Source organism: Panulirus ornatus, chromosome 12, assembly GCF_036320965.1.
Source record: "Panulirus ornatus isolate Po-2019 chromosome 12, ASM3632096v1, whole genome shotgun sequence".
Classification (NCBI taxonomy): domain Eukaryota; kingdom Metazoa; phylum Arthropoda; class Malacostraca; order Decapoda; family Palinuridae; genus Panulirus; species Panulirus ornatus.
The window spans coordinates 69,407,424-69,417,583 of NC_092235.1; the positions used below are offsets into that span (position 1 = coordinate 69,407,424).

Sequence of the window (10,160 nt, forward strand, 5' to 3'; positions counted from 1 at the left end):
TCTGGAGATCATTCACACTTCTCCCATCACTTGCAAGCTGGTCTCTTCTCCCCTCCTCCCTCACTCCTCTTCTCCCCTCCTCCCTCACTCCTCTTCTCCCCTCCTCCCTCACTCCTCTTCTCCCCTCCTCCCTCACTCCCCGCCTCACACCTCCCCCCCATCACTGTTCTCCACTTCATAAGACCAGAAATAATCACGCATTAGATGTGTGTATTCGCAGCTGTTACGCATTGACTCATGCCATGAGGCGTGAGTGCATGAGGTAAGGCCTCATTCATCTCCTCCTGTGAGAGGGCCACAGCCCCGCTGGGGGCATGAGGCAGCCCCACAGGGCCGTAAGAGCGATACTCCCCGTCTTGTATCACCTGAGGAAGATCTTGTGTAGCGCAGACAAATGGTTAACAAAACTGCCTCCTCTCTGAATATCATCTTTTTCCTTATTTCTTTGTATTCACGTTTGTTATCATTTCTTATATTCGTATTATTTATGGTTATTTTTGTCTTTACTTGTACACTTGTACGATGGTTCTCTTGTGTGAAGTACGGACCAAAGGGGGAGGGGAGGACCCCTGCCTCCAAACCCTCCTCAGGTGAGGCCATTTCTGTGTGTGTGTGTGTGAGAGAGAGAGAGAGAGAGAGAGAGAGAGAGAGAGAGAGAGAGAGAGAGAGAGAGAGAGAGAGAGAGAGAGAGTGTGTGTGTGTGTGTGTGTGTGTGTGTGTGCATGTGTATGTGTGCGTGTGTGTGTGTGTTCCAATGCCTAGTCCTTGTTCCCCCCCCCTTCCCCGCTGGCTGACGTACAAAGACATTCATAAACATGCATACATAATATTTACTACTTCATGAGACTAGTCTTCGTCTCACTCAATAACACGATAGAATGTTGCAATTTGTGGTTCAGTATAACTGATGATTTGTTGTATAAAAACATCAGAATGTTTCTAAGAGGGGAATTTAATGTACGATATGTTTTTGTACGGCCCGGCAGGAACGAGAGGCAAGACTCGGGTGTTGTGGTAGTGGTCAGTGTGGCCTGGTGTGTGCAGGTGGTCATGTGAGTAGCTGGTACATGGTGATGGCCGTTGTGTGAGGTGGTTCATGCTCTCTGCAAGGATAGAAAACTTGCTTAAAAGGATAGGTAAAGATAACATATACAGTTAAATAAGATTGATATCCATTAGGAATTTCCATCTGTTTGTAACAGCAAAACAATAAATAATTAATAGTTAATCAAGAGTTGAAAAATTCAGAACCGATGGGATGAGCTGCAGCAGTTGACGCGTCGTGCCCACCACCAAGGTAAGCATCAAACGAAAACGAACATAAACATTTCCTGTAATCCCGAGATGTTGTTATGATATTGTGAAGACGTTAAGGTCTATAATAATGTCATTGTGAGAGGGTTATAAACAACCAACGACCTTGTGTTCAGTATTGTAGTGGACGAGAGTGGTTGAACATTGTTAGGTAAGGTGTGTGATGCAGAGGTTTGATGATGCAACTGACCTTAACACATTACAAGGCCTGACCTTAACATGGAAGGGCCACACCGTAATGCTCACGAGGTAGTTTGCAATGAATGAGTTTCTCTCAGATAACATAGTGCGATACATCCGTCATGCTTGTTTGACGTCTCTAAACTGATAGTTATGTGGGGCAGTTAAGGCCGCTCTGGCCACAGCGTCAACCAACTGGTTCCTGGAGCCAGACTAACATTATCTGGGAAATTTTGATCAGAGTTCAGGAAACTGGGAATAGTGCAGCAAGAATACTTGCCACGTATTCCCTGCGTGTCGTAGAAGGCGACTAAAAGGGGAGGGAGCGGAAGGCTGGAAATCCTCCCCTCGTTTTTTTTTTTTTTTAATTTTCCAAAAGAAGGAACAGAGAACGAGGCCAGGTGAGGATATTCCACAAAGGCCCAGTCCTCTGTTCTTAACGCTACCTCGCTAACGCGGGAAATGGCGAATAGTTTAAAAGAAAAAAAAAAAAAAATATATATATATATATATATATATATATATATATATATATATATATATTATCTGAAAATTGTTACATTTTGCAAATGAAGTCAACATTTTCAGTGATGCCTTAATGGTAATTTATGACAGACGATGGTACCATTCTGGTAACCTGTGTCTGTATGGTACCATACTGATAACCTGTCTGTATGGTACCATACTGGTAACCTGTGTCTGTATGGTACCATACTGGTAACCTGCCTGTATGGTACCATACTGGTAACCTGCCGGTATGGTACCATACTGGTAACCTGCCTGTATGGTACCATACTGGTAACCTGTCTGTATGGTACCATACTGGTAACCTGCCTGTATGGTACCATACTGGTAACCTGCCGGTATGGTACCATACTGGTAACCTGCCTGTATGGTACCATACTGGTTAGCAGTGACAGTATAATACCATATATATAACGTAACAGTGTTACTCTAAATATATTTTCTGTAAGGTCTGAGTTAATAAGTAATAGTAACATTGTTTACTGCGGTCCTTACATGACAACACTGAGGCTGTTGTTTACTAGAGTTAATAAATATAAATAAATGCTACACAAGACTAAGGGTTTAATGCTTTCCCAAACATAGGTCAATTCTCCATCAAACGAAGATACCAATTGTTGTCCCAGGGAGTCACGTCTGCTGGAGAGCAGGTCGTCAGCAGTGCCAGAGTCACCGTCAGCAGTGTTTATGTATTGCCAACATGGTAGCAGGAACATGAGGGAAAACTGCAAAATATGAGGATATTATATATAAGTGGGAGACTGTGTGTGTGTGTGTGTGTGTGTGTGTGTGTGTGTGCGTGTGGTGGAACATAACGAAGAAATGGTTGACTGATTAGCCAATCCCATAATGGCGTCACCTGACGAAGAAGCAACATAGAAAGTGAAGGAGATTCCTGAGATCAAGCAGTTATTACAGCAGGAAAGCTGGACCTGACAGAAGGTAGTGGTGAGGTCATGTTGTGCAGGAAGACCCGAGTGGTGAAGACCTGGACCTGACAGAAGGTAGTGGTGAGGTCATGTTGTGCAGGAAGACCCGAGTGGTGAAGACCTGGACCTGACAGAAGGTAGTGGTGAGGTCATGTTGTGCAGGAAGACCCGAGTGGTGAAGACGTGGCACCAGGAGAGGCAGGGAGCAGGGGAGGAACTTAGTGTACACACTGCAAGATCACTTCAGTGTTGCTGTATTGCCAACAACGATTACAAGTTGAACTGGATGAGTTTGGATGAATCCAGGAACACTTTATAAGTAGAAGTGTAGATGTGGATCCAGGAACACTTTATAAGTAGAAGTGTAGATGTGGATCCAGGAACACTTTATAAGTAGAAGTGTAGATGTGGATCCAGGAACACTTTATAAGTAGAAGTGTAGATATAGATCCAAGAACACTTTATAAGTAGAAGTGTAGATGTGGATCCAGGAACACTTTATAAGTAAAGTGTAGATGTGGATCCAGGAAGACTTTATAAGTAGAAGTGTAGATGTGGATCAGTTGATTTATCATAAATTATTTATGAAACATGAACTAAACAGATTTGTAAGAAGAAATGATTTACGATAGTTTAATCCGTGGCAGAAAATTGATGGAGAGAAACTAGATGTTACAACTGAAGTCTTATGTCAGGTACGATGGAGGCCATATGAGGGAAGATGAGGCACCCAGGATGTGAGGGAGGGAGGGAAGATGAGGCAACCAGGATGTGAGGGAGGGAGGGAAGATGAGGCAACCAGGATGTGAGGGAGGGGGGGAAGATGAGGCAACCAGGATGTGAGGGAGGGAGGGAAGATGAGGCAACCAGGATGTGAGGGAGGTAGGGAAGATGAGGCAACCAGGATGTGAGGGAGGGAGGGAAGATGAGGCACCCAGGATGTGAGGGAGGGAGGGAAGATGAGGCAACCAGGATGTGAGCAGTCCACAATGTCCCAGACCACAGCAGTCCACAATGTCCAAGGCTACAGCAGTCCAAAATGTCCCAGACCACAGCAGTCCACAATGTCCCAGACCACAGCAGTCCACAATGTCCCAGACCACAGCAGTCCAAAATGTCCAAGGCTACAGCAGTCCAAAATGTCCCAGACCACAGCAGTCCACAATGTCCCAGACCACAGCAGTCCACAATGTCCCAGACCACAGCAGTCCACAATGTCCCAGACCACAGCAGTCCACAATGTCCCAGGCTATTGGTAACAGTATTATATTTAAGGTTCATAAAAAATTTCTCAAATATAATTTTTATAATTTTTGCCAGTAATTACAACATTGATATATGCTTTCTCCGGGGTTCACATTTATTATCATTTACTGAACTTCATGTTTTATTTTATCATTGTTTATTGTGATAATTCTGCTTGTTTGTTTTTGTTCATAAGAACATTAGAAGTGTTGACACAGCAAGAGACCTGTTGTCCCATGCTTGGCAGGTCCTGTGTGTCAACAATACAACTAACCCGTCTGAACACATCATCCAACCTTCGTTTGAAGCTGCCTAAATACCCACGTACCTCCCACTACTGTACGTGGGGGCTGCTGCCTTCATAAATACCCACGTACCTCCCACTACTGTACGTGGGGGCTGCTGCCTTCATAAATACCCACGTACCTCCCACTACTGTACGTGGCACCTGCTGCCTTCATAAATACCCACGTACCTCCCACTACTGTACGTGGGGGCTGCTGCCTTCATAAATACCCACGTACCTCCCACTACTGTACGTGGGGGCTGCTGCCTTCATAAATACCCACGTACCTCCCACTACTGTACGTGGGGGCTGCTGCCTTCATAAATACCCACGTACCTCCCACTACTGTACGTGGGAGCTGCTGCCTCCATAAATACCCACGTAGCTTCCACTACTGTACGTGGCACCTGCTGCCTCCATAAATACCCACGTAGCTTCCACTACTGTACGTGGGGGCTGCTGCCTCCATAAAGACCCACGTAGCTTCCACTACTGTACGTGGGAGCTGCTACCTTCATAAATCTACTACCCTATATATCCCCACACCAATATTTACCCACAGCCGACCTGAATCTATTATTTTCTAAATCCATCATTTCTTGTCCTATCCTCCGGTGGTGTTAAGCTAAGAACTTTATTCATGTTGCCTTCGTGCTGTACACCTAGGTTCATGCTGTACACCTTCATGCTCTACACCTTTGCGCTGTACACTTTCATGCTGTAATCCTTCACGTAGTACATTTCCATGCTGTACACCTTCGTGCTGTACACCTTCATGTTCTACATCTTCGTGCTGTCCACTAGACACAGTGAACCACAAGTTATGTAGACCAACTTAACTACAACTTACATCCAATGTGAACATGACTACCTTATTGTAAACCACGTAAACCGTCGTGCTGAAGACTCGTACGTTGTCAAAAACATTTAAACCAGTTAGCGAAGCTGGATAACTGAGGCTGCGTTACCCCGCTGTAATATCTGTAACCAAGTCTTAGACACGTCTGGCAGATACTATCTTCCGGTTATCTGCAGATACTAATTATCCATCACCAGAGACCATCTTCTGGCTGAGGTTCATCCCGCCCCCCCTCCCCTCCCCCACCAGCATCATGGTCCTCTGTGTGTGGTGGTCTGTGTCTGGTGTGCTGGTCTGTGTCTGGTGTGGTGGTCTGTGTCTGGTGTGGTGGTCTGTGTCTGGTGTGGTGGTCTGTGTCTGGTGTGGTGGCCTGTGTCTGGTGTGGTGGCCTGTGTCTGGTGTGGTGGTCTGTGTCTGGTGTGGTGGTCTGTGTCCGGTGTGGTGGCCTGTGTCTGGTGTGCTGGTCTGTGTCTGGTGTGGTGGCCTGTGTCTGGTGTGGTGGCCTGTGTCTGGTGTGGTGGCCTGTGTCTGGTGTGCTGGTCTGTGTCTGGTGTGCTGGTCTGTGTCTGGTGTGCTGGTCTGTGTCTGGTGTGTTGGTCTGAGTCTGGTGTGGTGGTCTGTGTCTGGTGTGGTGGTCTGTGTCCGGTGTGGTGGCCTGTGTCTGGTGTGCTGGTCTGTGTCTGGTGTGGTGGTCTGTGTCTGGTGTGGTGGTCTGTGTCTGGTGTGGTGGCCTGTGTCTGGTGTGCTGGTCTGTGTCTGGTGTGCTGGTCTGTGTCTGGTGTGCTGGTCTGTGTCTGGTGTGTTGGTCTGTGTCTGGTGTGGTGGCCTGTGTCTGGTGTGCTGGTCTGTGTCTGGTGTGCTGGTCTGTGTCTGGTGTGCTGGTCTGTGTCTGGTGTGCTGGTCTGTGTCTGGTGTGGTGGTCTGTGTCTGGTGTGGTGGCCTGTGTCTGGTGTGCTGGTCTGTGTCTGGTGTGTTGGTCTGTGTCTGGTGTGGTGGTCTGTGTCTGGTGTGCTGGTCTGTGTCTGGTGTGCTGGTCTGTGTCTGGTGTGCTGGTCTGTGTCTGGTGTGCTGGTCTGTGTCTGGTGTGGTGGCCTGTGTCTGGTGTGCTGGTCTGTGTCTGGTGTGCTGGTCTGTGTCTGGTGTGCTGGTCTGTGTCTGGTGTGCTGGTCTGTGTCTGGTGTGGTGGCCTGTGTCTGGTGTGTTGGTCTGTGTCTGGTGTGGTGGTCTGTGTCTGGTGTGCTGGTCTGTGTCTGGTGTGCTGGTCTGTGTCTGGTGTGCTGGCCTGTGTCTGGTGTGTTGGTCTGTGTCTGGTGTGGTGGTCTGTGTCTGGTGTGCTGGTCTGTGTCTGGTGTGCTGGTCTGTGTCTGGTGTGGTGGTCTGTGTCTGGTGTGCTGGTCTGTGTCTGGTGTGGTGGCCTGTGTCTGGTGTGCTGGTCTGTGTCTGGTGTGGTAGGTCTATGCAGCAGTGACCCTTGTGGCGTCATGTACCATCGGTGTAGGTGAGACGTTTCACTGCTGCATTATAAGTGATTCACTGCTACAGTGTATACGAGATTTCACCGCTATTATGTATGTTCACGGTTACAGTGTAACTAAGGAATGTCACTGTTACAATTGATCATTTCACTGCTACAGTGTAATGGAAGATGTGCACAGCTAAGGCTGTCATCTTGGCTTCACTGTGTAAGGCCAGGGTCAGGACAAGTGTGTGGTTTAGCCTGTTATTACCCACTTGATATATCATAAAGTAACAATTGAAAGCATTCCTGGTCATGTTAATGTGGTGAGCCGGAATAACGCAACATATGTTGGCCTCCATGGCAAGGGGTAAAGCAACATATGTTGGCCTCCATGGCAAGGAGGTTAGGCAACATATGTTGGCCTCATAGCATGGTGGTGATGCTCAGTGTGGTGGGGGGTCGGGGCTTGCCTGTGGCTACACGTAAACCTGATATACAACATAATTCTCACACTTTTACCACATGTTTTACGTCAACGTAGCCTGTTATCATGCAACGTACAGTCGCTTTCACCACGGCCAGTGTAGCCGTATTTACCGGGACAGTTTGATATTTACAAGGGCAGTTTAACTATACTGTAACCCTTTTAGCACAAGGTGAACGACCCTTAGATGCGACGGAACGACCACAAAGGGTCTGGTCTGGTCTAAGGCCAGGACGGTATACCAGAGGGTTGTAAGGGTCGTGCGTCGTGGTCAAGGGTCGTATCGTCGTGGTCAAGGGTCATACCGTCGTGCTCAGTGGTTGTACCGTCGTGGTCAAGGGTCGTACCGTCGTGTTCAGTGGTCGTACCGTCGTAGTCAGTGAACTATCAGAGGACGACCCGGTTAAGGTAGTGAGAGTTAAGATCTTCAGGAAAATGGGGCCAAGATATAATGTTGACTGCTATGTTATAGTGACCCAGTGTACGTAGTGAGGGTAACATAGCAGTCGTGTTGTTATGTTATAGTGACCCAGTGTACGTAGTGAGGGTAACATAGCAGTCGTGTTGTTATGTTATAGTGACCCAGTGTACGTAGTGAGGGTAACATAGCAGTCGTGTTATTATGTTATAGTGACCCAGTGTACGTAGTGAGGGTAACATAGCAGTCGTGTTGTTATGTTATAGTGACCCAGTGTACGTAGTGAGGGTAACATAGCAGTCGTGTTGTTATGTTATAGTGACCCAGTGTACGTAGTGAGGGTAACATAGCAGTCGTGTTGTTATGTTACAGTGACCCAGTGTACGTAGTGAGGATAACATAGCAGTCGTGTTGTTATGTTATAGTGACCCAGTGTACGTAGTGAGGGTAACATAGCAGTCGTGTTGTTATGTTATAGTGACCCAGTGTACGTAGTGAGGGTAACATAGCAGTCGTGTTGTTATGTTATAGTGACCCAGTGTACGTAGTGAGGGTAACATAGCAGTCGTGTTGTTATGTTATAGTGACCCAGTGTACGTAGTGAGGGTAACATAGCAGTCGTGTTGTTAAGAAAGCAGCCCAACTCGGGAATTTGGCTCTCTCTGTCTCTCTCTCTGAGTTATGATTATATATATATATATATATATATATATATATATATATATATATATATATATATATATATATATATATATATATATAAAGACAGTTCCCAGTACGGGACAAGACGGGGTAGGGCGGGAGAGGACTGGGACTGAGGTACAAAAGTACGCTCAACAAAAACATAAAAATCATCTCATAGTTACCAAGCGAAGAATTAGGAAAAGCTTTTACCGTGGACGGTGGGCCAGGAGAGGCGACACAGACCTGCTGGCCGAGATATACTGCCACGCGTTGCTCTGTTGACAACATCAGGCCAACAGAAATAGTGGGAAACGTTATTCTGTTGACAACAGCAGGCCAACAGAAATAGTGAGAAGCCATATATACCTGACTATATGTAGTTGATATATGTACGTTCGTGTATTTAAGTACACAGAAGAAAATACATTATGGCCATATAAAACTCACCCTATGAGTTATACATAATATGATGTGATATTGTAACGTTCACACAACAGACTTACTCATGAAATATAAGACATTGATGATATATGAAAGAAATTGAATAGTTATAGGTTGATTTGAACCTGCCCCCCCCTCACCAGGGAAGGGGATCAATAACTGGTCTTATATTGCTACACTTAACAACTTACTGAAACACTAGGTCAGCATATTTCTTTCTTTTCTTTCTTACTATTCGCCATTTCCTGCGTTAGCGAGGTAGCGTTAAGAACAGAGGACTGGGCCTTTGAGGGAATATCCTCACCTGGCCTCCTTCTCTGTTCCTTTTGGAAAATTAAAAAAATAAACGAGAGGGGAGGATTTCCAGCCCCCGCTCCCTCCCCTTTTAGTCGCCTTCTGCGACACGCAGGGAATACGTGGCAAGTATTCTTCCTCCCCTATCCCCAGGGAAATATATATATATATATATATATATATATATATATATATATATATATATAGATAGATAGATAGATAGATAGAGAGAGAGAGAGAGAGAGAGAGAGAGAGAGAGAAAAAATAAAAGATGATGGAACATGGTTACACTACAACCACAAAATTCAAAGCAGGAAAGAATATAACCAGACACAACCGAGTTATTCCTTCTACAACATCAAACATCACAACCCGGGGCAGGGTGGGGAGGCACCAGTACAGTGACCTGACTAGTTCTTACACATGAGAGCCAGTGTTGTGGTTGTTACACATGAGAGCCAGTGTTGTGGTTGTTACACATGAGAGCCAGTGTTGTGGTTGTTACACATGAGAGCCAGTGTTGTGGTTGTTACACATGAGAGCCAGTGTTGTGGTTGTTACACATGAGAGCCAGTGTTGTGGTTGTTACACATGAGAGCCAGTGTTGTGGTTGTTACACATGAGAGCCAGTGTTGTGGTTGTTACACATGAGAGCCAGTGTTGTGGTTGTTACACATGAGAGCCAGTGTTGTGGTTGTTACACATGAGAGCCAGTGTTGTGGTTGTTACACATGAGAGCCAGTGTTGTGGTTGTTACACATGAGAGCCAGTGTTGTGGTTGTTACACATGAGAGCCAGTGTTGTGGTTGTTACACATGAGAGCCAGTGTTGTGGTTGTTACACATGAGAGCCAGTGTTGTGGTTGTTACACATGAGAGCCAGTGTTGTGGTTGTTACACATGAGAGCCAGTGTTGTGGTTGTTACACATGAGAGCCAGTGTTGTGGTTGTTACACATGAGAGCCAGTGTTGTGGTTGTTACACATGAGAGCCAGTGTTGTGGTTGTTACACATGAGAGCCAGTGTTGTGGTTGTTACACATG

General features: G+C 46.1%; 1 protein-coding gene across 3 annotated transcripts in view; it reads left to right on the forward strand.

Annotated features, from left to right (window-relative positions):
• Window positions 1–1,026: 1,026 nt before the first annotated feature.
• LOC139752213 (immunoglobulin superfamily member 11-like) overlaps window positions 1,027–10,160 on the forward strand; it is a 46,944-nt gene continuing 37,810 nt past the window's right edge. For all 3 annotated transcript variants that reach the window (XR_011713522.1, XM_071668212.1, XM_071668211.1), the window contains exon 1: window positions 1,027–1,297. The gene's annotated coding sequence lies outside the window, so the exon portion shown is untranslated. The remainder of the gene's footprint in view (window positions 1,298–10,160) is intronic.